The 27,316-nt window shown below is 50.5% G+C and overlaps 1 long non-coding RNA gene and 1 pseudogene across 1 annotated transcript in view; both read right to left on the bottom strand.

Annotated features, from left to right (window-relative positions):
- LOC146789133 (uncharacterized) overlaps positions 1 to 27,316 on the bottom strand; it is a 207,552-nt gene that overhangs the window by 156,007 nt on the left and 24,229 nt on the right. The window lies entirely within an intron of this gene.
- Positions 13,536 to 25,653, bottom strand: LOC146789134 (high mobility group protein B2 pseudogene; annotated as a pseudogene).

The following is a 27,316-nucleotide window of genomic DNA, read 5'->3' as shown; positions in this document are numbered from 1 at the left end:
CCCAAACAGGAAATGTGTTGTGTGTTTATTTATTAGCATGCATGTTACGTTGGAGGGGTGGGGAAGGCTGCCTATGGTGATACTATGCGGCTGACCGAGGCCCCCGCAGGGGGCCACTAAAGAGGGCAGCCCTCTAGTAACATCTGGGCACCCCACAACCCCCTTAGGGGCAGGGACTCAGGGAGGAGTCCCCCCAGCCTCGTCGCGGCACGAGGGAGCGTCACTTCCTGGGCGCTAGGATTGGGGAAGGAGTATATAGGCCTCCCCCACCCCTCTTTCGCGCGCCTGACACGCCGGTGAATAGACACAAGGGAGGGGCGGGGGGTGTGAAGCGATGGCGCTGACAGCTTCCGGTTCAGGTCACTTCCTTGCGCATAGTTTTCTAGGAAGTTTGGGGCCCACTAACATCCTAAAAAGCTGTTCTTTCGAGTCCCTGTTCCAAGCAAAACACAGCCGTGGGTTGATGTGGTTGGTGCCTGCTCCCCAAAAGAGCAGGCCTCTAAGGGAAACGCCAGAGGTCCAATGAAGAGAGCTCTTCTGTTGTGAAAAGGGCTAAACTGAACAACATGTTTAGTCCCACCATCACCTGACCCCACGGAGCCAGACGAACGTCATGCATGTAAGTGGGGTGACGGACAGGGACTATAAAGACAAGACCAGCCCTGCTAACACTGTAGTATTTCGAATTGTGTGTACTTCATTTTTTTAAGTTTTTTGTTTATTTGGTCTATTTTGCTATTATGCTCGCGGTGGAGCTTTGGAAATGTGTTACGCATGCATGCATTTGTTTGGAAACAGGGAAGGGAGATTTGGAAATCAATTATATAAATACATTTCTTCCTCAATTTACGTTGAAATAGAGGCAAATTTAGAACAGGAGAAAAATAAATCAATTTTTGCGTATAAAATCACAGCTGTCCTATAGGAATCGGTTGTGTTGGCATGCATGGATAAGTATGTCTATATAAAGGTCTTTATATAGGAGCGGACTGTTGAACCAACATTTATGTAAGAGTAGAATGTCACATCAACATTCTAAGGTCGTCCTCTAAGTCAGAATATAATGCTAATGGAAATTAGTAATGTGTGTGAGGCGGGATGGGGCGGGGGAGGGGGGCGTCCGCATGCATAAAGACATCAACCAATAAAGTGATATAGAACATATATCAAACCCGTATGTTCACAGAGCACACAACTGTATAATCAGTGTGGTCCTCCTAAGGTACACAACCATAGACTAGCAACTTAATTTAGATTTTATTCACTTTCGCCACCACAAATTAAATGCTCGCAATTTCAGATTGGGCTGTGATAGCTATGACGCTTTCTCCCTATATGTGGCTATAGGGCACTGACTGAATGCGGCTGCCCGCGGCCCATGCAGAGGGCCACCCTAAAAGGGCGGCCCTCTTAGTGCCAATTAGGCACGTACACCACCCCTCTAGTGGTAGGATTCGGGGAGGAATCCCCCCTTGCCTTGGCGCGGTAGGTGCGTCACTTCCGGTGCACAGAGTTCGTGGGAAGGTACTTATACCTCGCCCGCCTTTCTGGCGTCCTCTTTGCGCTGGACATGCCGTCGGGGAGGACTTGCTGTTGGTCTGCTGCTGGACACGCAGTCTGCGCAGGTCGAGTCGGGAAGTGAGGTGAGTGGCTTGTCCGCCCGAATCCCCCCATCACATATGACTATGGCCCGTGTGGGACCCCATGCATGTGGTGGATTCCCAGGCCCCGCTGGTGCGGGCACCTCCGGGTGGGATTGTGTCGAGGGTTTGGGAGGGGGTCAGTGAGTGGGGGACAGGCTTCTTGGCCTCATGTGGTGTAGGTCAGTTCGAGCAGCCGTAAACTGAGGAGCTCTACTGCTCCTATTGCGAGTACCATCGCGCGGCCCCTTCCGGGAGTAGCCCCCTGAGGGTTGCTGGAGCGATGCGGCCGGGGGCATTAGGCAGCCCAGCGGGTTCGACCGCGAGGGAAAGTACCACGATTGGGGGTCGTCCGCAGCTGCCATTTGGGATGTCGGCGCAGTTTTTTCCTGAGTGGCATGGCTCCTATACTCAGCGAGGTAACCCAGGGTTTTTAGTGGGTTTCCAGAGCTAAGTGTATATAGCGCGTTAATAGCGAGGCTGCAGTTGAAAGGTGGTTGGCTGCTTTGCTTGGAGCTAGAGCGCTCCTAAATCGCGTGGGTTCGAGACTATGCTCTGAAGAGACGAAAGCCCGCCTTTCCTCGAACACTCCATTTCGGCAGGGTGAGTGCAAAACAATGGGTTGTTGGAGAGGTGGGAACGAGTCTGCAGTAGAACCATCGAGTTTCCTTTTAGTGTGGCCTTTACTCAGATTGTATATAGCGCTGATTGTATACACCACCTCCTAGCACCGCCGAAGCTCTAGCGCGGACCAGGAGCAGGGAAGGGGTCGCTGAATGCTGGTGGTGTGTGGTCCCCGTGCTCACGAGTGACTGGGTGTGGTGTCAGTCGCGCATGGTGCTGTGGCTCGGAGGCTGTACTGTGGGTCCGTGCGCCCCTGCCGGCGGGACCTGTTCGCCGCCGGCCCGTATCGCGTCCAGTTGGGGCCGAGCTGGTGGCTGCGTCTGCCCGGTTCTTGTGCTGTTTTTTCAGGCGAGGTGCCGCCTGGTGCTGTGTAGCGGGGGAACAATTGGATGTGTTGATTTGCCGCTCCTGCGCTCAATGGGAAGGCGGGAGGCAGAAATGTGATGGTGGTTTTTGAAGTATATACATGTATATGGGTGTTTTACTTAGAGCAGTCAGCAGAGCCTGGAGGATCAGCACGCTGTCTACCTTTGCAGAATGAAAGCCATGTCCTGCCCAGGTGGAGATGGCTGCAATAGGCAAGAGCCTTTTGCGGTCTTTCTTTTGAACCCCGGTTTGGTATGCATACAACTTCTCCATGTTGTTAGTTTCGGCTGGGCCTCCTGTCTGTCGGGTAGTGCCCAAGCCGCATGCTGCACTTGTGATGCTGAGTCGGCGAAACGAGGTTTCTTGGATGCACCTTGTGTCGCCGCGTGTGCTGGGTCGGTATACACTTCATTCCAATTGGCGACTCTCCAACACAAAACAGAGATTGGCTCGGAGCAGACTATGTATGAATGGACAGGACGTGTTCGGCGGCCACCGCATGGTGCTTTGTCCCACCCCGATTCATCAGAATGGATCTCCTTGCGTAAAGTTTCAGCTGTATGTGTACAAAATGAGGCCAATCCGTGACTTAGCAGGTATGAAGCCATGTTTGCAGAATTATAAACACATTATTGGTTTCAGTTTAGTAGTGTTCTCATGCGATGATGAACTTTTCGGTGTCAGGGGTTGGCAGGGGGTACATTGCAGGTGATATTTCCCTGCGACAATCTTTTTCTAATTTTGGAGGAGTCCATATGTCACCCCAAAGGCCTAATGGTTGGATGTTGGCCTCCTGTGGCAAGGGGTGGGAGATTGAGGCACATCTGTTAATCTGCGCATCCGAGCAATAAATTGATTAGCTTTTCGTGATGGGAATCAAACCTCCCGACGGTATTGCACTTAAGGGCACACTGGAGAAGGCAAGGGGCCGGTGTGGTATGGCGTCTAGGTGTTTTTGATTCACTTTTTAATATAATGCTAAAACGCTTTGGCGCGGAAGCGCGGTAATAACGACATTATTTACTCAGATCGGTGCTGCCCACTTGTCGCCATTGGAGAGATAAAGGTCTAAGTTTGCCTCACCAGTATTGTCGCAACGATTAATTTGAGCTGATGGCAAAGGAGACTGGTGCTTATCACTGTTGCTACATGGGGACGCTGTTGAGTAATTTGTTTATGTAATGTGAGACGGGCAATACAGTTGGGTATAATTCAATATCATTGAAAACGACTAATACATGCGCCAAAGCCATTCTTAAAGCTGTGGGGGCATCGAACAGTCTGAATTGTCGCACTTCTAGGAGGGTCACAGAGCAGTTGGGCGGGCACTGTCAGTTCGCATTATGCCACTGACTCAGGTGTGTACAAGTCCAGGGGGGGCGGGGCAAGGTGCTTTTCAGACAGGCCTGGCAACTCCCGACATGGGGCACGCCTCCCGCAGCTAGCCTGCAAAGTTCTGTGAACATCTACCCACAGGCTTGGGGGAAGGGGCAGTCTTTTGAACGTTCTGTCAAATTGATCTGGGTGTTGTAGTCAGGTTGCAGCCTCTTCAGAGCGATTGAAGGTGGGGTGGGGTGGCGTGATGTGGAATGCTTGCTGAGTGGTTAGGAGGCAGATTGCTGATAATGCAGACATGGCGGATTTATGGACAACAAGACTGGTTGGAATTTTGTTAAATAGATTTCCTATAATATCTCTGGATCGATTTACGCCAGGGGTGCTTTTGCACATCAGCGTGCAAGGAAAACGGCGCTGTCATGGCATCTTTATGCATTATTGACTACTGGATACTATTGTTTATTAATTATGAAGTACGTAGGGGAGGAGCCTAGCGCGCAACCAAGATGGCTGCGTAGGTGCGAGGCTCCCGAGGACCTCCGCAACCTCCTACGTTTATCCTGTCTTCATCCTGAATCGGTTGAGGGGACTGTGTCGGTGAGCCTGAGCCGAGGTGGTACCCGTTTTCCGTTTTCGAATTGGACCCCGGGTGCCGGAGTGAGCACCGACTGAAGTTTGCGGCCTACTTCTCTCCTGACCCCAGATTCGAGTTTGGGGGCGACCCAGTGGCGAAGTGAACAACAACGGCGGGCTGGGTCTGGCGAGTCACGTACCCCACACTTTCACTTTCGCTTTTGAGTCCCCTTGCCATTATCGCAAGTGGGATCACAGCGCTTCTTTGTGTTGGGGTGGCCTCGCTGGGAGACCCTGCCTGCCTGCCTGCGGTGGCCCGCTCTGCCGTCCTGGGGTGGCCTTGACTGCCTGCTCTCCACTGCGTGGCTGGTGCGGGTGCGAGATACACGACGATGGCCACGAAGCAGGATGGGGATCGGTTGAAGGCCAAGTCGACCCGGCGTGGCACCGCACATCAGGCCAACGTCATGGACCGCTACACCCTCCCGAAGGGATCTCCCGGCGGATCGCACAAGTCCTCCGAGTGCCCCCCGGATGCCCCGGATTTGCCTATGGATCTGACTTTGCAAGACGTCATGGGCGCCATTGCTGAGATGAAAACCTCGGTGGGCCAGCAATTCGACACTTTGGCACACAAACTCGACGCGTTCCTCATTGATGTCAACCTTGTGAGAGCTGATCTCTCCAAGACGAATGACCGGGTCGACTCCTTGGCCCACACCGCGTCGGGCCTCACGACTGAGGTAGCGGCCCTTCAAACGGAGGTGTACCGGCTCCGTCAGGCAAGTGCGCTCATGGATCGGCGCCTGGAGGACTCCGAGAGCCGGGCCCGGAGGAATAATATCCGTATCATCGGAGTACCCGAGGGACGGGAGGAGTCGGCGGCGAATCTCTTTGTGGAGGACCTGATCTCTACCCATCTCCAGCCTCGAGGACTGAGTCAATTCTTTGCTGTGGAGAGGGCCCATAGAGTTCCCGGAGGCAGACCGAAGGTCGGAGCCCCTCCGCGGCCTCTTATTGCCCGTATTTTCAACTTTCGGGACAGGGATGCGATTTTGCAAGCTTCCAGACTGCAAGGGCCGATTAAGCTGGAGAACATGGAAGTGAACGTTTATCCTGATTTCACGCAGGCGGTCCAGAAGCAGAGACTGAGTTTCCTGGGCGTCAAGCGGCGGCTTCGAGGCATGAACTTAAAATATGCCATGCTCTTCCCGGCCAGGCTGCGGGTGGAGGCGGATGGTCGCACTCACTTTTTTGATCGTCCTGAAACGGCCGGGGACTGGCTGGACACTTTGTCTGGGGGTCATGGTCGGGATGGGGGGGGGGGGGACGGGAGGAGAGTGCCCACCGGACCGGGTCTGAGGTACTGACACGGGGGCTCACTCCGGATGATGCCACTTTCGGCCAAGCTTAGGGTCTTTTGTCTGTTGTGTCTTGTCTCCCCTCCATTGGAGGAGGTGCTGGGTCTCGAGGGGGTTCTCCTTCCTCCTCTAGGGGGTCTTAGTAGTTTAAATCACATAGGGGCGACAGGCACACTGCAAGTTGGGGGGGCTGTTTGGGCTCATGCAGGGGTGCAGGGAGGGGGGAGTTTTGTTGGGGTTGTTGGGTAGGGGTTGGGTATTGTTTATTTGTACCACAAGGCAGAAGTATTGTTGTGCTATTTCTAAAGTGCTCTCTGGGGGGCGATTGATCGACTTCGGCTATGATGGGGGGTAGGGGACTGAGTCTTTTGTCCTGGAATGTTAATGGACTGGGGGACAGGATAAAACGGGGGGTGGTCCTGCAGTTCCTAAAACGAATTTCACCAGATATAGTCTTTCTGCAGGAAACACACCTCATTGGAAACTCCTTTCGTGCCATGAACAGATGGGGCTATCGCCTTATGGCTTCACGTCTGGTTCAAGGGGTGTGGGCATTATGGCTAAGACCTCGCTCCCGTTGGAAGTTGATGAGGTGCTCCATGATGACAGGGGACGATACACGGTTCTGGTGGGTAGATTGGAGGGTAGAGTGATTGTTTTCGTTTCTGTTTATGTCCCGCCAGGGTTGCAAACGACTACTTTTGCGGATCTGGGGCGCCTCCTCCTTGGACTTCCAGGAGGGGATTCTAGTGGTTGGGGGGGGATTTTAACGCTGTGGTTTCCGGGACTGAGGATCGTCACCCTCCTAGGGATCTCCCCCGTGCCCAAGCGTGGTTGTCCGGCCTCTTGGATACCTTGGGGCTGGTGGATTGTTGGCGGTTGAAACATCCTAAGCAGATACAGTACACCTTTCATTCCGGGGCTCATGGCAGTCTTTCGAGACTTGATTATGTCCTGATGCCAGCGGTACAGGCGGGGCGGGTTGGGGAGGTACGACATTTGGCGCGGGGTATTTCAGACCACTCCCCGCTCCTGTTGCACTTCGACATTGTCCCGAGGGGGGAGGGGAGGGTGGCCCCGATTAATCCCTGGTACCTGCGTGACCCCACAATTCGCGCAGATTTGGTTAAATCTCTTAAGCGATATTTTGAAGACTATGTGTGGTCTGTGTCGTCCTCGGTTTCTCTGTGGGAGGCGTTTAAGACGGTACTCCGGGGGGAGGCCCTGTCCCTTATTTCCCATTCCCGGAGGCGCGAGCGGGAGGAGGTGACCCGTATTGAAACTGAGATAACCGAGTTGGAGGGTGATTTGGAGTGTGGGGTGACGGACGACAAATTGCATGCTCTCCGACTCAAGCAGGTGGACTACAAGGCCCTCGTCACGGAGGCAGCCAGGGGCCTCAGTAGAGAGCAACAGGGGAGACTGTATGATGTGGGTGATAAGGCTGGTAAACTGATTGCGTGGCTGGATAAAAAGGAGAGAGCGAGTCGAGTTGTCCCGTCGATTGAGAAATTGGATGGTGTGTGTGTCACTAAACCAGGAGAAATTGTTGATTGCTTTGCAGAATATTTCCGTGGGGTGTATTCCCCGGTATCTTCCCGCTCGGAAGAGGATTCCCATGCCCTGCTTAAAGACATTGCGCTGCCTTCCCTTTCGGAGGAGGATAAAGTGTTGTTGGACGCGACCCCAACATCTGAGGAGATTGCCCTCGCCATACGTTCGGTCGCCTCCGGCAAGGCCATGGGTCCTAATGGCCTTCCCATCGAATTGTACAAACTACGACCGGATACGCTGGCGCCGCATCTCCGTGCTATGTTCCTCGCAGCCCGCTCGGCGGGTTCCCTCCCGCTGGACCAGCGTCTGGCCACTATCGTGGTTATTCATAAGGAGGGGAGGCCGCGGGATCGGGTCACGTCTTACAGGCCCATTTCGCTGTTGAATGCGGAACCCAAAATTCTCGCCAAGGTGCTGGCTAATCGGCTGGTTGGCGTGGTGTGCGATCTGATTCACCAGGACCAGTCCGGCTTTATCCCTCATCGCAACACCGCGCTCAACCTGCGGCGTTTGCATGGGGTGCTCGCGCGGGTCCCGTTCATACGAGAGCCGGCCATTTTGGCGTCCCTGGACGCCACTATGGCGTTCGACACGCTTGAGTGGCCATATATTTGGGCGACGCTGGCTAAGTTTGGTTTTGGCCCGGGATTTATTGGTTGGGTGAAACTGTTATACTCCGGACCGCTGGCGCAGGTGGCGGTGAACGGTAGAGTGTCGGCTCCGTTTGAGCTGGGCAGGGGCACGCGGCAGGGCTGCCCGCTATCGCCGCTCCTCTTCGCGCTTGCCTTGGAGCCCCTGGCGGAGTGGCTGCGGTGGCACCCTTCTATCCGTGGTCTCCGATGGACCCCCGAGTATGAGGATCGCGTATCCCTTTACGCTGATGATATTCTCTTATACCTTGCTTCCCCGCGTAAATCACTGATTGTACTTGTGGATGTTTTGCATTCATTTGGCCGCAACTCCGGCTTAGTCATCAACTGGGCTAAATCCTGTGTGTATGTCCTTTCCGGGGAGGCTCCTATCCTTCCGCGGGGTTGTCCTATCCAGATCGCTCCGCAGGGATTTAAGTACCTGGGTATCTTCATTACCCTGGACGCTGAGGCCCGATATACACAGAACTTGCTCCCCCCCCTCCAGCGCCTGAAGGAGGACGTGGGGCGTTGGAGGCGCTTGCCGCTCTCACCGCTCGGCCGTGCGGCATTGTTTAAGATGATGTCGCTGCCACGTTTCCTATACGCTTTACAGAACACGATGGACGTTGTCCCGGCGCGCTACTTTCGCGAGGTGTAGAGTCTGCAGCGACGCCTGTTCTGGGAGGGTAGGCCGCGTATCGCCCTTGCGAAGCTGACGCTCCCGTGGTACGACGGGGGGGTCGCCCTCCCAGATATCAAACGATATTACTGGGCCTCCCAGCTGGCTGCTATAAATCACGGCCTTTATGGGCCCGCTCTTAACCCGGCCTTTGAAATGGATAAACTATTACTGCCGGGTGGCGACTATAATCGGGCGCTTTATTCTAGATCGCTCGACGCACGTCTGACGGGCCCTACGCGGGTCGCGGTACGGGTGTGGCACGCGGCAAACTCGGCGATGGGGTGGAAGGATCGGTTGACCCGGGCGACGCCGCTGTATGCATCTGAGCGGCTGGGCTCTCTGTGGACCTCGAAGGGCTTTGAGAAGTGGGACATGATAGGCATCAGCAAGGTGGGCGATCTCTGGACGAGGGGGGGATTCAAAACGTTCGATGTGCTGCAGACTGAATTCCAGTTGCAGGACAGGGAGTACTTTTGATATATCCAGGTCCGTCACGCGCTGTGCTCCGTATTCCCGGATGTTGCCTCCATCCCGGAGTATTCCCCTCTGGAAGATAGAGTGCTAGATGGGCATGTACCGGACGGCACGATTTCATTGATTTACAAAAAGCTCATCAACGATCGCTTGGGACTGCTGACTAGCCTTCGTGAGGTGTGGGTGGCCGATGGATTGGAGCTGGATGACGAGGATTGGGTGTCTGCGGTGGCCTCCCCGAAAGAGGTGGCCATACCGGCTCGCCTTCGCTTCGTCCAGCTCAAGATACTCCATAGGGTCTATGTTACGGGGCCGGGTCTGATGCGTACGGGATATGCCGTGGATGGGTTGTGTAAGCGTGGGTGTGGTTCTTTAGGGACCTTCCTCCATATTTTGTGGGAATGCCCGGAGGTGGCGCGATTCTGGCGTGATGTGCACGCGGTGTTGCAGGCGGTCACGCATGTGACGCTGCTTCCCGAGGCGAGGAGATGTCTGCTAAATGTGTGGGAGCCGACTGACTACTCAGTGCCGCAGACGTGGTGGGTGACTCTGGGATATATGGTGGCCAAGCGTGACATTGCGCAATTGTGGGGTTCCCAGAGGTTGCCAACGGTCTCGGCGTGGAAGGACAACATGGATTGGTGTATGTTTCGGGAAAAGGTAGTGTATGTTGCGAGAGGTAAGCCTGGGAAATGGGTGAAAGTGTGGGGCCCCTGGAACACCTACCGTGGCGGAATTTGTACCCCGCCGCTGACGCCTGATCTAGCACTGGCCCCGTCTCCTTAGTCTGCTTGTCGCCTTGGTTCTGGGCTTTGAGTCCACTTTGTCTCCTATCCCCCCCGCTATTCCTGTGGATCGGTAGGGTCCTCCCCAGGGGAGCTCATACTGTTGCTTTGACTTTTGGCTGCCTTGTGGATTTGTTTGTCGTTTCTTATATAAAAATGGAACCGCCATGTGGGGGGTCCGGACGGTGTGGCCGCCAACGCTTCTTTCAACTCCTGTGACCTCTCTCACGCTGCAGCGACTGTTTACTGACTGTATTCTATGCTCATACTGTTTACTAGCGACCGGCCCGAAGGTTGTAGGCCCATCTTTGTATATCTTTTGAATTCTGTAATAAAGGTTTAAAAAAAAAAAAAAAAAAATTTAAAAAAAATTATGAAGTACGTAAAAAGTCTGCGGACTGCGGGGTCAGGTGCAATTTTATCCGTTTATCCGTTCGGGGAATGCAGCTACCTACTTGGTGCGCCGCACAAGGTTTAAACAAGTGTAGCTTTTTGGTTTCCTGCATCATGCGGCGGGGGCTAATAAGCACAGCGTGGCTTGTCAGGGTGGTCCTACGTCTGGCCCAGTGGTTGGGGCGCAGGTACATAGCGATTTCCGGTCTGGAAGGTCTTTGTACAGATCCTTCCCCCCTTCAGTGGTCACCGGTCATCCCCTGTGACTTTCTGCCAGGTGAGACTGAGTGGCGCATTGAGGAATGGGAGGCATTGCGTTTAGGTTGTGGCAAGGTGTCTTTTGAGTGACAGGCACATACGCTAAGTGAGATGTATCACATACCGGGTAGAAGGGTCCCGGTAGGACCCACAAACTGGTGGGCTGCATTATGACATGACACCGGAATCTTGATATCAATGTAATGGGACCCTCGCATTGTGGGCAGAACTATACAGTTTTAACTGCACATGGGGAATTCCTTTAAGGAATAATGGTCAGATTATTAAGCGAAGAAACCCTCCTGGCGGAAGACCACGTGTTCTAACAGCTCTGGAAGCGGGGTCCTCACAGTGAGGTAGCTCCCAAATCATAGTCACGGCTAGGTCAAACTGGACTTTCAGCCAAATGACCACTTGCGCAAGAAGGTCAAACGGTATTTTAAAAAAGGGGCATAGGATGGATGATGGAAAAGCGAACCCGTGCAGTTTTAAGTTGTGCAACTTATATGGCATGGGAAGAGTGTGCGCAGAACAGCACACAAGAGTTGACAGAACATGGGAAATGCCTTTCCAAATCTGGCACCAGAACACAAGGTTAGCAAGGGCCAACTTGTTTGTTGGGTGACTTATGTAGGCGAAGACTTATGAAGCGTTACCTTAGGTATCCCTGGGCATAAAGGAAGGCCAGACAAGATCACGGAGCAAGTGCACTCTGTTCTTAGCGTATTATATGCAGGCTGCATCACCTACACCAAGAAAGCAAGCATTTCTTTAGGTCTTCGGTTGAACCTATACCGGACATCACCTATACCAGCATAATTTAGCTATACTAACTTGCCCCACCCCCCACCTTCAAAACATCTTGGCCATCCTCCTTGTTGTTCACAGCAACTGCACATTGAGCGTTTCAATTACCTGTGCAAAGTTCATTCAGATAAACAATATCATTTTAATTTAAATAATCGCTGTAGTTACAAGTTGCAAGCGTGAGATTCCCTCAATGTCAGCAACTGCCCACATTGTCAGCAATGAAGCTGCCTGGGAAGTCTGGGTGCAGAGGAGGGATGTTGAATTGATTTCCCACTTAGCAGTATGACTATTGCACAGGAGGATGGAGGGTGATTCAAGAAAACACAAGACTGTCAGCTTATGCTGGGTAGGAGGTTCTGTATCACCAACCAGAAGGGTGCCAAGTGGCAAAACCAGTAAATAGGTTTAAGATATGTGTGTCTCTGGCCTTACGGCGGTGTAGAGCCATTCTCATTTAGAGGTACGCCCAGGTGAAAGTTGTGTGCTTCTTAAGGTTCTCATGACCATTGCGGTTTGTGGTATCTTTTCAAGGGGAAGAGATATAAGTTAGGCACTTAATCGCTTACAACGTAGCACATTCAGGCGGGCGTTGTTTAATTGCAAGTTGCAACCGGGTGATTTCCTCATTAATGTCTGTGCACATGGCCAGCAATACGCAGCCTGGAAAGTCTGGGGGCGAATGCCACAGATTAAACTATAAAGGCAAAATTACTGTACGAAAGGAGGGCTAAATGGCAAGTACAGGAAGACTCCCTTGCTTAATGTCACATATTCCATGGCGGGATAGTCACCAAGGTGTGGCAGGCTATTGGGTATGCCTTGCCAGGACAGTGACACACACTTCACTAGAACTCAAGCCCCTATAAAGGATAAATTCTGTAAACACAGACTGGGGTACGTTGGGCTCAAAAATCCTCTTCAACAAGCTGCTGGGCATTTTGTTGCCATATGCCGTTGAGTGAAGAGGCAAGGGCGTTAAGGGGCGGTATTAAGTAACAAGGTCATTTGCAGGGATGCAGAGGGGTCCCAGCGGATCCACTGAAGGTGGGCTGCAGCTAAACATGGAACTGGGAATCTTGGATTCCGACACTCTTGCTGGTTTAAGCATCTAGGGTCACAGCTGGATAGCAGGTACTATGCATCTGTGATCGGACGGCAGTTAAGCAAACCTGGTGAGCTGCGTAAGTTCTCACTCCACGAAAGGGTACAGTGCCTCCAATAGTGGGCACAATACATATATTCTTTCAAATGAGATTTGACACCATTAATGTGTTTGCCAGCGTTTAAAAGGTCTGTGCATTTGTCTGGTCAACATGGCGACGTAAGTGCACTCTAGAACCAAGGGTAGGTTACAGGTTGCTTCAGTTAAGCTCAAACGCCCCTCCCCCCGATAGCTATATTAGCTAGGCTGGGTGGGGACGTTGCCAGCCAACATAGTGTGCTGCTGTCCCAATAATTGGGACAAGGTGTCAAGCATAAAAGGCTGCTATGTAAAAAGAACATTTGGCACGTTCAGTATTCAAGAGAATTAAAATTTTACGGAGCAGGTAATTTTCCACTGCTGGTGCTGCACATGGTTGGCAGTGTGAACCCCCAATTTTGGGAATAATCTAGTACAGGGGTAAACAAGGGCTTAGTCAATCCTGAATGTTAGGCACTATGTCGCAGACAGTGCACACGGGATTAAATCAGACAGAATAACAAACCTGGAAAGCTTAGGGGGTTTCACCACAGAGGGAACTGAGCAGGCGGAATTCCCATAAGGAATAAGGGATACATGGCAAGTGCATGATGGACACACTTGCTCATTGTTACATACTTCTAGTTATGAACATTCCTGTGAGCAATGACTTAGCAATCAAAAAAGACTGTGCTAATGTCAGGTCAATCTCAACAAAATAGGTGCACTCTGCTCCATGGGCATGTTACGGGTTGCTTCAATTAAGCAGAAAACGTCTCGCCCTGATAGCCAAAGTAGACAGGCTGGTTGTGGGAGCGGTCACCGAACAAGTGGGCTGCTGTCCAATAGGTTGGGGACACAGGTGTTAAGGCACATACAGTGCTAGAAGGACTGCAACTACAGGTTGCAGAAGGTTGGAGCTTACATTAGCCTGAAGGGTAAGATAGCCATGGTTAAGGTTAGACCTCCCATTGGACTCCCAGAAACTGGCTGGGGAGGAGGTCTCCCCAACATCTTGGTGATCCACTTAGGAGGCAACAACCTCACTGCCATGGGTGGGGGGGGGGGGGGTTGCTGCAAGCAATGAGGGCTGACTTAGGTGAGATCAGCAAATACATGGGACACTGTGAGCTTTGGTGGTCTGAAATCGTTCCGCGCAGAGTTTGGCACGGGGCTAAGTCATGTGAGGTGGTGGAACATTCCCGCATAGTGCAATGTGCAAGTTCACAGACCAAGAGGACTTTGGTTTCATCAGACACAAGCTGATCCAGACGAATGCCAGGGCTATTTTGATAAAGATGTGGTTCACTTGTCACAGGTGGGAATGGACCTGTTCCTCTTGGATATGCAGGAGGCCCTGAATATTGCAGGTTGCAGGTGAGAATACAGCTGTGTTGGTGGGGGGCTCTGGGGGCGACGGGGGCCACCTCCAGAACTGTGATGGAGTTACAGGGCAATCTGGAAGCATATGGGTACAGAAGGATACCTCTGCAAGAGCATAATAAGGGTGCCAGAGCCAAATCCCAGGAGTTCTCATGGCAGGTTCCTGGAAGAAGTCCGTCGGCGCCCCGCTAGTCCTTCGGGCAGTTGTGGGCCTGAACAACTGGGGGCTTGCCTTGCTACGCTCCGCCCCGAGGTGGGGGCGTGAGTAATAAGGGACCAGTGTGTCACGTAATCCAGAAAAGAGGATCACCCCATAAAGGGGAGCACTGATTAGGTTTGCCACAGTGCAAGTTGTCTCATCAGGCGGGCAGGGCAGCATAGGTCAGTTACCGCTGCCTGCCCTTGGCTCGTCCGTAAGATAACCCACCAGATTGCATACTTTTGTATGGAATAAATCTGCAGCAATATTTTCCAAAACAAAAGTTGTGTTGTGTATGTATTTATGTCATCATGCATGCTCTGACAGTGGGTGGGGAGTGTTGCCTATAATGGCACTATGCACGCGAGGACCCCCAAATGATAATAAATTAATCTTTAGCGACCTTTCTGGTGACCTCGTTTGCACCGGTCACGCCGTCTCGACTGTTGGTCTAGAGTCGTTGGCTTGACCCCGTGACTGGGTTTGGAGGTTGTGTTCTCATCTGCCTGGTCCAGTCTGCACATCGCCGAAAGATAGGTTAGTGGTAATCCCCACAGTTGGCCGCGGCCTGCAGGTTAGCGAGCAATGCTCCCAAGCCCCTCCTTTCTCTATAGCATGCGGGGACCGAGAGGGTGCTCTGGCCTGGCCGGGTGTATTTCCGGCGTATCCAACGCACGGTTGTGTCTTGGTCGAGTGGTCAGCGGCACGGTGATCGGGCCGGGCGGCGAACTCGAAGGGTCGGTTGGTCGGGCACGGGTGTCTCTGGGGGCACAGCGGGGTCCTTATCTCCACCCACACCCTCCAACCCCTTTCGTGGAAGCAACCACATAGCCCTGTTGGTAAAGTAGCATCATGCAGCATATTGCCTAATCTGGGTGGCAGGTTCAGGCCCCACGTGGCACTGTTTACCGAAGTACTGTGAGCAAAGGTGGGACGGTGTGTTGGCTGCCAAGGGAGGCGACCTATCTGCGATAGCGGGTCCTTTGGGTCTTCTGATCGGCTTTCCCCATGCCTCCTGCCCTAATGGAGGGCCCCTTGTGACACGCGCCGCCGCGGGAATCGGGGCTTTGTAAGAAGGGCTGCAGGTCCTCCGCGAGAGGGGCGGGGGGCCGGTCTTTCGGGGCAGACGCCGGGGTACGGGTTTGTTCCCTTGTGTTTGCTTTTCCCGCTTATGAACTTTGCCCCACACGCCCCGGTGTATTTCCAAATTGACCCCCTTCCGTCGTACAGACGGCCTTCTGTTCGCCTGAGAGCTCTGAAATCAGGGTGCACGCCATACTGCATGCTGCATTTATCGGTGTGTACTGTTAACTAGCATATATTCAAAACATGCTACACGTGTTGGCCTTTTTAAAGAAGGTCGACATGTTTCCCTGTCTTACTATGTGCCCTCGGAAGCAGGCCCTGGCGCATGCGCAATAAAGCATCTCCATCTTGCGGTCTTGTCTGCTTGAGTTGAGATCGGCTCTGTATCACATTGGATCGCTGTCCATGGCTACCCTAGACCATCTTGGGAGACCCGGAAGTGGAGAGCGCAGGCGATTCACGGGGGAGTGTTGCCTATAATTGCACTATGCGGCTGCCCGTGGCCCTCTTAGTGCCAATGAGGCACATACATCACCCCTAGTGTTGGGGACTCGGGAGGAGTCCCACTGCTAGGCGCGTCACTTCCGCCGCATAGAGGTTAGGGGGAGGGTATTTATATCCCCCCCGGCCTTTCGGGCGACCTCTTTTGCACCGGTCACGCCATCTCCCGCCCTACTGCTTACCCAGGCGTGGAGGTGGCAGGCAAAGTACGTAGAACGTTGTAATATTTTCTTTTGTCGTTGCAGGCAGAGTTACAGGGCGATCTGGAAGCAGATGGGTACAGAAGGGTACCTCTGCAGGAGCATAATAGGGGTGCCAGAGCCAAATCCCAGGAGCCTCATGGGAGGCTCCTGGAAGAATTACATCGGCGCCCAGAGGCGCAACTAGAGCCAAATTTCGGGGGGGGGGGGGGGGGGGGGGGGGCTGAGCAAAAATTTCGGGGGGGGGCTGAACTTTAAGCAATTGGCAGAGTGGAGCTGCAGGAGCTTTTAGAAGGGGTGAAACAACAGCAAGGCCTCATTAACATGCAAATAGTCGTTTAAAGACCTGTGAAGTGCTCGGGTGCGGCTGCTTTTTTGCCCGGGAAGGTGTCTTATCCCGGGCTGCCACACACGACGGGGGGGGGGCTGAAGCCCTTTGAGTCCAATGGGTGTTGCGCGCCTGTCGGCGCCCCCTTAGTCCTTCGGGCGGTCTTGTCTGCTTGAGTTCAGATCGGCTCCGTATCACATTGGATCGCTGTCCGTGGCTACCCTCGACCACCTTTGGAGACCCGGAAGTGGAGAGCGCAGGCGATTTAGGACTTGCGCGTGCTGCCATGGCAAGTGCCCAGGGGCCCACAGTATAAGGAGCTGCAGCAAAAGCCGGCCATGCCAGGCTGAATTTGAACTTCCCGTTTAGACATCACAGAGCCAGGGGCACTGCACAAAGCATATCAAAGTTGGCTTTAACTTGTGTGATGGAGGCCTGTCTCTGCAACGTAGACGTCATTGTAGGTATATTTTGAGTTTTGAATTGAATTTGAAGCGACTGCACAAAGCATCTTTTTTTGTTTACGAGAACACATCCTGCTTTCATTTCTGCATCTTCCAGACCTACGTCCCCTTTAGTCTTTTCGCTTTGTGTTGTACAGTTCAGAGGAGCGTCTGTGACGTCAGCAGCACGAGCCACCAGCCCAGGAAAGGTTCAAGAGCCGCAGTGGTCTGAGGCCGAACAATCCGTGGAAGTGACACACGAGCCCAGGAGAAGAGAGAGGACAGGATGTCAGGGCGGAGATACCAGGGAGTGCTTTGTGCGCACACCGACCGCAGGGTCCCGGCCATTCCTGCATTTTATTACTCGGAAAGGCGATGGGGGCAGGTCAGGGCACTGAACTGTAAGGAAATGGCGCCTTGTAGCAAAAGTCAGTTTCCAGTTTAATGTCTCTTGCAATATCCCATCACAAAAATAGCTCGACGGCATTGGACATTGGGCGAACTTCTATTGGCACTACAGTATGGCTTATATTCTTCCAAGATTGCTTCTTCTTTTGAGCTATGTACATTTAGGACTTTTGTATTTTGATAAACTTTGATATGTTATGGACAGGGTCTCCTTCCATTTTTGCGTGCTGGTGGGAGTGGCCATAGAAAACACCACAAGATGATGGACGGAGAGCTGAAACTTTTAAACCACTCAACCCCAGTCAAGTGATCTGGGTTTAATCCATTGTTCTTATGCCCACTACGCCACCCCAGTGTGGACCCAGCCGTATGCAAATCAGTCTTGACCCTGTGCCTCATGGGAACAGTCCAGCCCGAACTGCCAGGCCAGATCTTCCCTGGACCAAAAGCAAGCATCCTGGGACCGGTTTCATATATCCACCCCTCTTCAGCCAGGCTAGCTTGAATCCTGTTGCGCAGCGAGCAAGGGTCCCACGTCTGGGCATACCCTTGGCCAAAGTGGCCATGGCTGTAGGAGAATATTGAAGGTGCCCACAAAGAACTTCAGAATGTGCACACTCAGTTTCACACAGGCAAGTCTGAAATGCGCAAATGAGCATGGGACAGCTCTCGGACTGTGGACTTCCTGGAATATAGATTGATGTGTGAATGGAATCCGATGATATAATTCTCACAATTTATGGAAATATATTTTTTAAATATTATTTATTTATGCGTTTTTATATAGCGCGATTTTCACCCAAAGGTGTCAGAGCGCTGTGCAATAGAACATTTAACAAGATTTTTAAACGCCACCGTTCCCGTCGCCTGGGGGTTTTGAAAACACTGCTGCTTTCCACTAATTGGATGAAGAATGCTATTAATGTTAGTAATTTCCATAGATTATGGACAATAATTGCGAGGGTCGACCTCATTCCTGTGAAGGAATGGTGGAGGAACCATAGCTTAGTCTGCATTAAGAATAGTCAAACATGTAATATGTAGAAGATAGGTGATAGGTATCTATATGTTCCGGGCCTGGGATGCTACTGAGAGATTCAATTGACATAAACCATGCGACCGAAGAATGAATGACTTATAAATGTCCCTAGAACCCCAAGATCACTCTACTGCTCCATAACACTGGGTACGCCATCGCGCCTCCTGGTCACTCCCTTGTAAGGGTTTTTTTTGTAGGGGTGCCAGGATGCAGCTCGTGCAGAGGTCACTGATAGATCACCCCTGGTCCTGTGCAAGCCTGCTCTACTATTTACTATTAATTACAGGAGACTTAGAAGATGGAGAAGCCGTCAGGCACCAACTCATGTCACAAGTTCTCAAAAGACTATTGTCTTCCAGTTAGAAAACCAAGCACTCCTTTTGTACTCTTGACTCTCCAGGGGTAAATTGGGCGAACAGTTCAAGGCTTACTCCAGTAGTGGAACTAGCTTTGGAACTCAGAAACGGTGTGAGGTTAGAATCCCACCCAACAACTCAATGTCAAGTCAGACTGCTATCTCCAGTAAAAAAAAGAAATATTTGCAGATTTACTAAAGCTAGTGCAGCTACTCACTCATTGCTTAGTTTATGCCGGTGGTTGCAGGTGGTGTAGCACCAGCACTTTTTTTTGGGGGGGGGGGGGGGGGAGGGGCATTATCAGACTTGGTCCCAGATCAAGTGAGGGAACACAAGGAAAGAGAGAAAGAAGGGTGAAAAGAAAAGTTAAGAGAAAACAGGGACAAAAGGGGGAAGCAGGGTTGAATAAGAAGCTGCAAGAGTGAGATAAATAGACAGGATGTGGAATGTGGCAAAAGAAGAAAGTCATGAGGTGGAATGAAGACCCGGCATCCTTAGTCCTGGACAACCCCAACATTTGGCAGCACCGCTGGTGGGCTCCTCAGCGCCACTGGTGTGTAGCTTGAGTCCTAGGACGTTAGGCCTCAGTGGTGCTGTTTCTCTTAAGTTACCACCTGACGATCAGATTGTGACTCACAAATTTCCTTGCAGCGCTCACCTCCTCTCATAGCAGTAATTTTGATATCATGACGCACTTCCTCTCCTCAATCATCTCTTAGCATTATACTATAGCCCAGTTTATGTTTAGTCTTTTAAATCAGCAACTCTGACGGAGAATTCTTAAGCGCTCTCATGTTCTGCCTGCATTACTGAATGTGGTAGAAGACACTGTATGTACTGATTGCCATTCGCCCTTTCATGTGCACTTGGGCTTGTCTTGAGTCACATAATTTGGGTAAAATACAATTATCCCAAGATAATGCCCCGTTAAACATCTATTAACACTAAGTATAGATCATATCGCTGCAGGAGAGTGTTTGTAGACCATGATGACAAACTTGATAGTGTGTGACATTTTATTTTGCATTTGTGTTGTTTTATTTTACTTCGAAATGTATTATTCTTGCATTTCTAGGTGAAAACACCATTATTTGTTGGGCATGCATTAAAGAGTCTACTTTGTTGTGCTTTCCGAATTTCTCTGATTACAGGTGCCATATTTTGGGGAGCTTGGAACATTATGTTTATATAAACATGTGAAAGGAGTTGAACATGAAGAAAAGAGGAAAAGGTCAGTAGGAGATGGTATAATAGTGGTGTGTGGCGCTGCCACTCAAATTACACCAGTCGCTCTCCCTTTTTCCCCAAAGGGAGGACTGGAGCGCTAGAAGCAAAACTCATTTTGATGCAGTTCAAGGGATGGAAAGGCCATTGAAAGAATGAAACTTGCCAAGAATACTCTGCCTTTAGTCAGTGATAATGTTGTACGTGAAGGATTATTGGCCTCGAGATGAGTAAAAAGTCTAGGTAATGGCCCTCGCCTCACTTATGAGCCAAAGACCTTCGCACGGGACGCCGGGGCACGAAGAAATACAATGACTAAAGTGGCACCTACCATCCCAACTCCAACACAGTAACACCCCCAGGCAGGTGGCGCTGTATAGGTACGCTCTTAACTGTGGTAAGTGCTGAACATAGCATCCCGTAAGTATTGTAGAAGCTGCACAGCCTGGAATTTAAGGCAGTACTAAGAGCATGGCATGCGATACTCTACTGATTTATTCACTGTTTATCAGATTTCTGTAGTGCCCACACACCATTAGGTATAGGTGTTCTTTTCAAATATAACAAGAGCAGTGACACTAAGTTCTTACATCAAATAATAAGCACAATGACAGAGTAAAAACACAGCAGATGCAAGGTACTAATTGACAAAACAGCGTGCATTTATTGCAGTATTATATCTCTACTTGTATCCAGTATGCTTATGTAATTTACCAAATTCATGCCACATCTATTCCCTCAAGGAAGTTCTTTCACAATAGGAAATTCTGTACTCCATGCCTATAGAAGTGCCTTCCCAGAGTGTTCTTGTGTTTGGAGTGACTGCCACTTATTGCAGTATTATACCTTTATTTGTATCCAGTATGCTTATGTAACATGCACTCTTGTCACTCTTTCCTCTTGTAACGTATCGTTTGCTATCTCATCTTGTATCTTGTTTACTGTTGTTACTTGCACAATTGTCACTTTTTCCACATGTAACGTTTGCTCTTGTACTATGCACACTTGTAATTTTCTCCTCATATAACGTTACTATTCCTATTGTGAAGCGCTCTGACCCCTTCGGGTAAAGTCCGCGCTATATAAAAACGCATAAATAAATAAATGCATTTTAATTGGTAGAGCAAGGTGCGCTCTAACTGCTATTACAAGGCACCACCAGATTCCACCGAGTGATGCTGAGGTTCCTGCCACCAATCCGCTGAATGGACAGCAAGTTCCGAGCTAGCAGGAAGGGTGTTACGCAGAACAGCATAGCATTGGACTCAGCCCGAACAGCAATGTGCGCTTAAAGCTCCAGTGCAACGTCCTTCAGCAGTTTGTGTTCATTGCTCCTTGATCCCACCTGCGCATCCCATCTGTTTATCCCCTCCAGCACTTCAGCCCTCAGGTACGCTCACTTCAAGTGCTGCTGCAGCTGGATTAACACATGCACCCTGTTTGTAGTGCATTGTGGATCAAATTTACACGCGCCTTGCGGCAGGTCTGTTGTGATGCAAAGCAGCACCTGTTATTTATTATCCAGTACCAAAGATGTTTTGTACACAAAAACTTTGCAGCACTTTGCACCGCTTTGCGTCAAGGGGGTAATACTGGGCCGGATCAGCATAAGCACCTCGAGAATTTTATGCTAAGCCCAAACTACTAAGATAGCCAAATCAGTCTTTGCGTCAAAAACTAATGTCTACTTGAAGCACGCTCCAGCAAGAAACAAATTGTTAATTTCTCAAAATAACTAACACTTCAAATGTGTGCTGCACTGGACAGCATACAGCCAATGTGTATGAACCTTCTGAGATTGTCTATGCATAGGAATTTGTACTGGAAAGATATGCCTTCCTGTGCTTGACAACGTGCACCTCTTCACCATGGTGCAAGGCTGTGTGTCCTGCAGGCAGTCTGATTTGAGTGCCAGTTCCAGGAGTTACACCAGCATCACGCTCATCTAGGTAGATATGGCTTTGAACTGTGTTTTGCCTCTTGCACAACAAAGCGCAATTTGCCTGCTGCACTACATTGTGTGAAAAATTTGTAAATCGGGGCTTTAGAGTTGTAAAAAACTGTTTAATAATATCTTAGCTAAATTATTTAGCGAGTTGTAGGAAAATATTTTTTAAAAGATGCCATAGCAGTGGTACTGCTAGTAATTCCACAATTCCCCACTACAAATCGCAACAGAAGAAAATGTGCAGCGCTACCATAATTACCATTACAAGGTGTTACCATGTGATTTAGCAAGCCTGGAGGCCCATTGCACCCTAATTACCATTACAAGGTGTTACCATGTGATCTAGGAAGCCTAGAGGCCCACTGCACCATAATTACTATTACGTGGTGTTACCTTGTGATGTAGCAAGCCTAGAGGCTCAGTGCACCATAATCACCATTACAAGCTGTTACCATGTGAAGTCGCAAGCCCAGAGGCCCATTGCACCCTAATTACCATTACAAGGTGTCACCATGTGATCTAGGCTGCCTGGAGGCCCATTGCACCCTAATTACCATCGCAAGGTGTTACCATGTGACCTAGGGTGCCTGGAGGCCCATTGCACCCTAATTACCATTACAAGGTGTTACCATGTGATGTAGGAAGCCTAGAGGCCCATTGCACCCTAATTACCATTACAAGGTGTTACCATGTGATGTAGGAAGCCTAGAGGCCCATTGCACCTAATTACCATTATAAGGTGTCACCAGGTGATCTAGGATTCCTAGAGGCCAATTGCACCCTAATTACCATTACAAGGTGTTACCATGTGATCTAGGAAGCCTGGAGGCCCATTGCACCCTAATTACCATTACAAGCTGATACCATGTGATCTAGCAAGCCTGGAGGCCCATTGCACCCTAATTACCGTCGCAAGGTGTTACCATGTGATCTAGGAAGCCTGGAGGCCCATTGCACCCTAATTACCATTACAAGGTGATACCATGTGATCTAGGAAGCCTAGAGGCCCATTGCACCCTAAATACCATTACAAGGTGTTACCATGTGATCTAGGAAGCCTGGAGGCCCATTGCACCCTAAATACCATTGCAAGGTGTTACCATGTGATCTAGCAAGCCTGGAGGCCCATTGCACCCTAATTATCGTCGCAAGGTGTTACCATGTGACCTAGGAAGCCTGGAGGCCCATTGCACCCTAAATACCAGTGCAAGGTGTTACCATGTGATCTAGCAAGCCTGGAGGCCTATTGCACCCTAATTACCATCGCAAGGTGTTACCATGTGACCTAGGAAGCCTGGAGGCCCATTGCACCCTAAATACCATTGCAAGGTGTTACCATGTGATCTAGCAAGCCTGGAGGCCCATTGCACCCTAATTACCGTCGCAAGGGGTTACCATGTGACCTAAGATGCCTGGAGGCCCATTGCACCCTAATTACCATTGCAAGGTGTTACCATGTGACTTAGCAAGCCTAGAGGCCCATTTCACCCTAATTACCATTACAAGGTGTTACCATGTGATGTAGGAAGCCTAGAGGCCCATTGCACCCTAATTACCATTACAAGGTGTTACCATGTGATGTAGGAAGCCTAGAGGCCCATTGCACCCTAATTACCATTACAAGGTGTTACCATGTGATGTAGGAAGCCTAGAGGCCCATTGCACCTAATTACCATTACAAGGTGTCACCATGTGATCTAGGATGCCTAGAGGCCCATTGCACCCTAATTACCATCACAAGGTGTCACCGTGTGATGTAGAAGCCTAGAGGCCGACTGCACCCTAATTACCATTGCAAGGTGTTACCATGTGACCTAGCAAGCCTAGAGGCCCATTGTACCCTAATTACCATTACAAGGTGCTACAATGTGATGTAGGAAGCCTAGAGGCCCATTGCACCCTAATTACCCTTACAAGGTGTCACCATGGAATGTAGCAAGCCTAAATGCATTGTTATTTGCATTGCCAATAGCTTAAACTCTCCCAAATGCAAGACCTATTGCATTGCAAATGCTTGCTTTTTACTGGTACCAAAAAATAGGGCAGTACCATTTTCAGCATTGTTGAGGCCTCTGCATTACAGAATGGAACACAACGTTTTTTTCCTCCACAGGGGAATTTATGTACCAGGCACCAGTGAAACAAGTAAACTGAACAAGCAGAGACTTTAAAACCAAGAAAAGAGTTGCACAATACACATGAACAAAAACATTATCATAAATAATGACTGTTTGCAGCATACATTATATGCCATTCTCAATAGAAACAAAAAAAGTTAGAAATTGAAAAATAAAGAGCTACTGAAACTGGCTGTCGGTACGACCAGGAACGGATGAGAGTGTAAATAAGGAGACTGTATTGATTTGTCATGGAATAGCACCGGTGAAGCCGTCAGTGGCAGGAATCACACTGATTGAATGTACTAAATCCACTTTCCCACTTACTTTGCGGCACTGAAGTTCAAAGCCAAAGTAAAACACAGCCTTGATTGCCTTTCTGAACTGCAGTCCAAGGTGTGAAAGGGATGCTGCCCAAGAAAACACACCCTTCCATGCTTACTGTATGTGTTCAAAGCTTGATAAAGAAACAAGGCACATGCATGTGGATGGTTTGACACCGGGGGCACCAGAGAGTGCACAAAGAGCACGGGAGCCCTCAAGGCGGTCCCGGCTTGTGCCCTGGGGAAACGCGTGCACGCTCATTGTTTGCCTGCTTATATCAGTCTAATCTTGTATTTATAGTAGGATACGGTTTGAGGGCGCGGGAAAAGGACTATATATCATGCATAGCTGCCAAGGTTTGAGATTGCTATGTGTGATATTTGCATCATTTGAGTGTAATTATGAGTGGCATTTCAGCACCTATGAGTGACACTTTCTTCAGAGCAAAATCAAGCAATGAAGACGAGGGAAACATATAAAAAATTATCACAAATTACACCCATTCGTGCAACGTGACTGCGCCAGGAAAATCACATTTTAACATAGCATAAGAGTCAGTGGAACAGTACGAGAGCTTGACTTACACCATCGCTGCCACGTTTTCAGATTGGTTATGTTTATATTTCCATTGTTTCAATGCACTTCTGAGTGGCATTTAACTGCAAATGAGTGAAACTGAGAGTGACATCGAAAAAGCTAAATTAAGAAGAAACTTCAAACTATTGAGCAGTGAGAAGGGTTAGCAAGCATTTACAATGCATCGGTCTCGGCATTGTTAAAGTTAGAGCTATTGGCATTGCTCATGACATTATTTTTGTTTATGTTTTTGTTTTTAAAACATTTAAAGAAACGGCATTGTCATGAGCAATGCCAATAGCTCTAACTTTAACAATGCCGAGACCGTTGCATAGTAAATGCTTGTTAAGCGACTCCCCTTGGCCCAGGACCCCGCTCTGATAGGCCGCAACCTCGGCCTCGTATTTCTCCTTCAGAACGGCGGCTCTGAGCTCGAACGGCCGCCGCGCCTCGGGACTTTGCTCGGACCACTTCTGGCCCAGCCTCTTGGCCTGCTCAGGGACGGACAACCCGGGACAGTCTAGCCTGAGCTGTGGCCGGTACGAGGAGGCAAATAGGAAGAAGGCGGTAAGCGGCTTCTTGGGGGCGCGGGGGTCCTTGCGGGGCCGGACACGGGCGGGCACCGCACCCCCTCGTTCTCGCTCCCAGCGCTCCTTGTCGCCCTGGGCCAGGTGCTCGAACATCGCCCTCTCCCGAGCTGTGATGCTACGCCACCGCTCGCTGCAGGCCCGGGAGAGCACGGACACGCTCACCCGCGCGTCCAGGTGTCTCCTGCGAATCTCCGCCCTGCAGGCCTGTACGAAGAATGAGAAGGGGGACATGCACGCCCGGGGCTTCTCCGATTTACCCATGGCGACTGCAGGGAAGAAGGGACGCGGTCAGACAGCGCCCCCAGCTTAAGTGAAAAAGTCGGTGCGCTTAGAACTCCGGCGAAGAAGGTACTGCGTGTCGGGATCGGGTCGGAACACAATACTTGGTAATCAAATGTCTGCCGCCATACTGCCTGCTCTCGAGGAGGCCTGTGTGTAATATTTTCAAGCTGGCTTCCTCAGCCACAGCAAGCTGTTTTCTAAGGACAGGTTCGACTTTTCAAATCAGACGCCGGGACACCACCGCCTTTCTCCGAGGCGAAGCAGAAATGCCTCGGAGAAACGCAGTGGCGGTTTCGAATTCGGGGGCGTGTTTTCCTTTACTCTCCTCTTGCCATTGGCTGGAGGAGATAATTAGACTTCTTCGAAAAAACACCCCCCCGAATCCGAAAAGGACGGGGCCTGTTCGGAGTGACTGTCCTCTTCTCCAATGGCTGGCCAGCATTCAAGAGGCCAGCCAATGGAGAACAGGGGAGAAGAGGGGCGGGTTCAAGCCCCTCTTCTCCAAGTCATTAAATCTCGGATCGAGACTGCGCAAGCGCAGCCTTCGAGCCGAGACCTAAAAATTACTTGAAACCAATGCAAAACTCCTCAAAACCGTTTTCTAAGATGACCATTATATAAAGCAGTCGAGGCTCCATTGTTCATCTCGATTAAAACAGTAAGTAACTCAGCTGCATCAGCTAGTATAGACTTGCTGTGAAAACCGCACCACAGCGCTGAAGAAGACATTTTTGCATATGTCACACTGTCCAATTAAGCTTGCTGCAGGAATTATTTTTTAGCGGAAAAAAACATCAGTTTAACCTAGCACACCCACCTAGACCGACAGGCCCATAAACAGACACAAATAATTATCCCATATACTGACCTGCTGTCTCGAGACCGGGTGGCGGCAGAACAGCAACTGAAAGGAATGCTGCAACATCAGTGCCTCAGGGGTCAAATCACCAGGGTCTCAGATGTCTGCTGTACCCAGTGCGCGCTAACAATACCACGTGACACAAGGGCAGTAGTTTCAGCTTCATGGATGCTCCGGGCCGGCCCGCCCGTCCAGCGCCAAATTATCTCCTGACTCACTCACGGACCGGACATTAACGCTACCCACTGTCCAGGGCACAGGCTTCTCTACTGTGCAGTTCTGGGGTCAGGAGGGGTGAGCTGCAGCTCTCGGTACTTCAGCACCTCATGCAAGTCTGTACACAGAAGTACTGCACACACGGTAACCGCCCTGATGCACTGTATTATCTCACTGCACAGGAGTGACCCGTGCAGTGCAATTCAGTCATTTTCCTCTGTTACTATGTGTAGCCAATGTTATTCGCTAACATCTGACTGTTAACTAACAAGCAAATATTTGGGAATTCGCTGATATTCACCGCCTAGACTACTTGACAAAAGTAACGTTGTGAATAAACGCAGAAATACATGCATGGCAATTTACTGTTAGCACGGAAGCATGCAAAGATGACAGGGTGTACTCACAACGTGTATTGTGTGACAAAGAGATAATCTAAAGAAGCGGCACTGACAGCGATTGCATCGCGATCGCTATTGTCAAACAAGGGAAAGTGAAAGAACGCCATGCGCGCGTTGTATGCATGCCGTGAGCGTGCACATCGGCGTGGTCTGCGGTTTGTGCCCA

This window comes from Triturus cristatus, chromosome 10, assembly GCF_964204655.1.
Source record: "Triturus cristatus chromosome 10, aTriCri1.1, whole genome shotgun sequence".
Lineage (NCBI taxonomy): Eukaryota > Metazoa > Chordata > Amphibia > Caudata > Salamandridae > Triturus > Triturus cristatus.
The sequence above is the reverse complement of the archived record's forward strand: the minus strand, read 5'-3'. Positions and strand labels throughout refer to the sequence as shown.